This window comes from Furipterus horrens, unplaced genomic scaffold (genome assembly GCF_987537825.1).
Source record: "Furipterus horrens unplaced genomic scaffold, mFurHor1.1.pri manual_scaffold_10, whole genome shotgun sequence".
Classification (NCBI taxonomy): Eukaryota; Metazoa; Chordata; class Mammalia; order Chiroptera; family Furipteridae; genus Furipterus; species Furipterus horrens.
The window spans coordinates 94,144,338-94,149,927 of record NW_028327180.1 but is presented as its reverse complement, the minus strand read 5'-3'; positions in this window follow the sequence as shown (position 1 = coordinate 94,149,927).

Sequence of the window (5,590 nt, the reverse complement as noted above, 5' to 3'; positions counted from 1 at the left end):
GGGGATATTAAGCCGGAACAAAACCCTTCAGAGAGAAGCAGGTGCTGGCTGGTGGGAGAGAAACCACAGCAGTAGCCAGGGGGTACACCAATGCTGGAAAGGTCCCCCCTCACCTGCTGCCCAATGGCTCATCACGCCCCGGAAAAAAGGATGAATTTGATGCATACATTCAACTGTGGGGGTAACCATGATACATGAGTGAAATGGAGGGAACATGATAAGACCCTCAATTTTCTTACTGGGAATGGGAAGCCTTATTAAGTTAATCATTTACAGAAGCCTACAGTAAAGTATAAAATGAGAAGCAATGAAGTATTAACATAAAAGTTAGCACAGGACCGTGAGTGGGGGATGGATTGAGGAACGGCCAGCAGAGAGAACGAGCCACTTCTTCCCATGGAGCTGTAGTTCCGTTTGACCTACAGATGCATCGTGCTCATAAACGAACAGCTAAATAAGGTAAAAGATTAAGTATGATGCATTCATGTTAACTTCTTTAAGTACTTTTCCTTCAACAGGAAAAAACTCAGATTAAAATATTTTCTTAGAGTTAATAGGCTTGTGCTTTTAACTGCAGGCTGCAAAGGCTGTGAAATGCCTTTGGGGCTTATGTCTATATATATGATCCTGAAATTAACAGACAAGCAGACGGAGTCATTCTGGGCAATGGGGAAATAAAGCAAAAAAAGCAAAAAAAAAAAAAAAAAAAGAGTGTGTTAAAGCATTGCAACAATGACATTTAAAATGTAAGCATCTCCACTGTGTGTAAAACTTCAAGGAATCAATGGCAGGAAAATGGGTAAATGAATTAAAATCCATTAAATAGAGTCATGTAATGTCCAGGCATTAAATTATGTCTCTGAAAAATTGTTACTGACTTCAAAAATAAGCAGCATATAATGTGAAGCATAGGAAGAAACATGTAGTAAGGTATAAATAAGTGATTCTCACTGCATAAAGTTAAATATATGATATGCATGTGCTCCTATATATAAAGATATACACGCATGTAAATAAAAATGCATTTCTCTGGAAGAACACATGTCACCTACATATGAACAGTGGTTAGTGTAAGTGATGGGAATGTGGCTAGTTTAAAAGTTTCTTATTTTTACCTTTCTGCATTATTTTATTTTCTGACAACTCCATGCTTTAGCCTTTTCATCAAGTAAAACCGAATCAAATCATAAACAATCTGCTTAAAAAAAGAAAAAAGAAATACTTGTAAGGAAACAAGCTTACATCCACTTTGCAGTTTTGACAGACTAAAGGTGCAAAAGGGTTTTGCATCTTCCCTTCTACTGAACGAATGAGAACTTCCCTAAAATGTATTTGGCATTTGGTTTTCTTACATTTTTGAAAACATCACAATAAGCATATTCTCCTGGCCATAGAATATCAGGGACCTGAGGGCACACATTCAGGGCTCCCAGGTTGTTCTGAAGAACAAGTTGGGGCGGGAACCCCAAACTGCAGGACTGGGAGGGCCGGGAGGGCGAGTCCAGGCTCCGAGGTCTGGTATGTCCTCCCGCCATTCACTTAAACACCCCAGCGGTTAGAACAAGGCTGAGCACCCGCTGTCACAAGTACGTCTAAACAGCGAAGATTCTTTTTGTCAAAACGAAGTGAAAGAAGCCAATTAGAGAAAAAGTGCCACATGATTTTGTGGGATCTAATGAACAAACGGAACTAACAAAATAGTGACAGACTCAGAGGGAGAGAGCAGGCTGACAGCTTGTGGCGCGCAGCGGGGTGGGGGACCGAGCAAAAAAGAGACAGAACTCATGGCCACAGACAGCAGCGTGGTGGCTGCAGGGAGGAGAGGAGAGAGTGAGGTGGGAGAAGGTATAGGGACATGAATAGTGATGGAAAAAATTAAATAACAGTGAAAAACTAGGCACATCGGACATATAACACTACGTTCAAGTTTGGTAGAGTAGCTGTTATTGATTCAGGGCAAGAGACTGTCTTCTCTTCTGTACGCTTGGAAGTCAACGAAGCCACATTTCCTAAGTCCAAGATGGTGGAAATGGAGCAACAATCCATCCTGATCATTAAATATGAACCATGCTCCTAAAGGATGTTCCACAGGCTTGGGTCAGAAAGTGGCACTCTTTGGACTGACAAACTAATGGCATGCATATCTTTGATACATCTTTTGCAGGTTCCCTCCCGTCAGCAGACCACAGCCACCCTTCAGGTGAGCCTTCTGGGAGCCCGGACGCGCCACCTGCATGAACAGTAAGGACGCTACAGAAACAGCGCGCCCTTGACTCCCTACTGCATCGCCTTGGAAACTGCGAGGCCGCAAAGAGACTCCCCGAGTTCCAGTGGCAAGGAAAACAAAAACAAAAACAACCCTTGGAGACGCTTTTTAAAGAAAAAAATACCCCTGTTTTATTTTTTTCTTAATGACTGGCGTTGCAGATGTTTTCTTAAGTTTTTGATTTTTTAAATGAACGTATTTACTTCTCCTGACCCCATATTCAAATTACCTTGGGAAAACATCTGGAAAGAAAGGTCAGTTCAAAAGGGAGACCGAGGTGAATAAGATGGTCAGACTGAATTGCTTTTACTTAATTTTCAAGTACATCTGACAGGCTCCCATCCCACACACCCTTCGCACAAGCAGGCTGAACAGTAAGGAGAGCTCTTGACATTGAACAGCCCGGGGCCCTTCTAAGTCAGGGGAGCATACTGCTTAAAAGACACACATGCAGCAAGCTGCATTATCTATTAAAATTTTTTTAATGTATCAAGTTTCATTTTACTAATAACGTACCTAATCATAACAAAATAATAAGCCACATACTTGCTCAAAGAGTAATAACATTTCCCATTTTGGGTTTTAAATACAAAGGTCTCCAAAAAGTAAAGCCAATGAGTCTAGTAAATACAATAGGAATTTATAGAATATGCCTTTTCTTATCTTCCTCTCTGCTATTTTTTTTTTTTCTGCATGGAATAAAGATATGCCAGATTACATACTACTACCACAGATACATAACTTTTATAAGTGATGGTTTCTTTATATATTGTAAAGTGATACGTTATCGCAAGGCAACGCATAGTTAGCCTAGAACAAATATGGTATCGTTTATATGAAACACTTTGTATAACAGATGAAAAACAGAAACTGTGCTTTTTGACAAGATTATAATACGATTTCATATTTTTCAAATGAGACACAAAGCTAAGTATTTTCCTCCTCAGTAAAAACTAAAATTAAATGTTTTCTTGAAATCTATTTCAGTGACTAAGTTTTAAATCATCTTTCAATACATCAAACTCAATCTATTCTAATGGAGAAGCGCTGTGCTGTGAATTACCCATTATGTTGGAGAACCCAGACGTTGTTTTAATTGGTTTTGAATGAAAGCATTATTCTGCATTTCTAATCATGTTTCTACCCCTCAGGCTAATATTAAAAATGAATTATAATTCCTGAGCAAAGGAATTGACTCGGAATCACAGCTGGGATTAACATTTTGGTACAGATAATCCACAAACTAGAGAATCCAAAAGCCTATAACTGAAAGTTGAGTATATTTTCTAAGTAAAAGAAGCTAAAGTGCTCATTGCACAAACTCTGTGTTAATAATGACCCATCTAAAAAGAGAACATGGGTTACATGTGTTATGTAAAGCATTTTACCTTCTGTTGCGCAATGTGAGTCCCTCTTCCAAAAATCATCAGTCTAGGGTATTTGTTCACTGAATTTTATTATATTTCTAGAAATGAGACACTTGAAGGATTATTAACTGTCTTGCTCTGAAATCACGCATATCTTCAAAATGTCCTCATTATTTTAAGACACAGAAGAAATTCTGCCTTACCTACCAGACAACAAATGGTGATTGTTGATCACAAATGCACACTATAGAGTTTTACCATGACATCGTGGTCACAATAAGTTAAGCTATGGTATAAGACAGAAGCTTGTTATTTGTGCCATGAAGTGGTTTTAACTAAAGCTTCATATATTAACGAGGAAATATAGACTGACCTACTCACTGACAATTAAGCTCTGATTTGAGCATCAGGAATCATTTGCATAATGAAAATACTCTGCCCTCGATTATCCAAATTACAATTTAAAAGGGAAATCACACTCAAGAAGAGGTTTTTATTTGCAAGGACATTTTAATGAGGTGACAGGTATCTCAGTAAGTGTTCTTGGGTGAAAACACCTGGACTATTAAACAGGACTTCTGCTGTATCTTATATTAATTCATAGAAAGAGTCTATCGCATCTGTTTAATTTATTAGACACCTGAAGGACTAAGTATCACTTGCATGGTTGAAAGTAAACCAATTTAAACAAAAGATGAAATAAATGGTAAGTTTGGAGGATTTGGATTTTTATCTATTTTTCCTTTTAGTTTAACAATAATTCACCACAAGTACAAATCAGGAAGATCTGCATGAAATTAACTTCAAAGCAGATTTGCAAATGAGACCTAGAGGGTTTTTTAGAAAAATATGTCACCAAGCAAAAAGAATTATAAATACATTAGTTGTATTTAATTATTTTTATGTGAAGAAACTGCAAATTAAGGGGGAAAATTCATATCATTGCAAAATGATCTCTCCAGTGTCTAATACTTCACAAGGGAACACTGTTACCAGGAATAATTAAAAGACTGTTATCCCCTAATATCAAACTATACTGCAAGGCCATAGTAATCAAAACAGCCTGATACTGGCATAAAAAGAGACACATAGATCAATGGAACAGAACAGAGAGCCCAGAAATAAACTCAAACTTTTATAATCAATTAATATTTGACAGAGGAAGCAAACACATATAGTGCGCTAAAGATACTTTATTCAATAAATGGTGTTGAGAAAATTGGACAGATACATGCAGAAAAAATGAAACTCGACCACACACAAGAATAACTTCAAAATGAACCAAAGGCTTAAATGTTAGATCCAAAACCATAAAAACCCTAAAAAAAAAACATAGGCAGCAAAATCTTGGACATTGCTCATAGAAATTTTTTATTGTATAAATCTCCCCAGGCAAGGGAAACAAAAGAAAAAAATAAACAAATGTGACTACATCAAACAAAAACATTTTTGTACAGCAAAGGAAATCATCAACAAAATAAAAAAAAACAAAAAACCACAGAATAGGAGAACATATTCACTGACACATCGGATAAGGGGTTAAAATCCAAAATGTATATAGAACTTAGGAAACTCAACACCAAAAAGCAAAACAAAACAAAACAAGAAACACAACAACACCCCCCCCCCGACACACACACACAAGTGGGCAAAGGACCTGAATAGACACTTCTCCGAAAAGGATGTACAGATGGCCAATAGACATATGAAAACGTGCTCAAGGTCACTAATCATCAGAGAAGTGAAATTAAAACCACAATGAGATACCACCTCACACATGTCAGAATGGCCATCATCAATAACTCAACAAACAATAAGTGCTGGGGAGGATGTGGAGAAAGGGGAACCCTTTTGCACTATTCGAGGGAATGCAGACAGGTGCAGCCTCTTTGGAAAGCACTATGGAGATACCTCAAATAATTAAAAATGGATCTGCCTTTTGACCCAGTGATCCCAC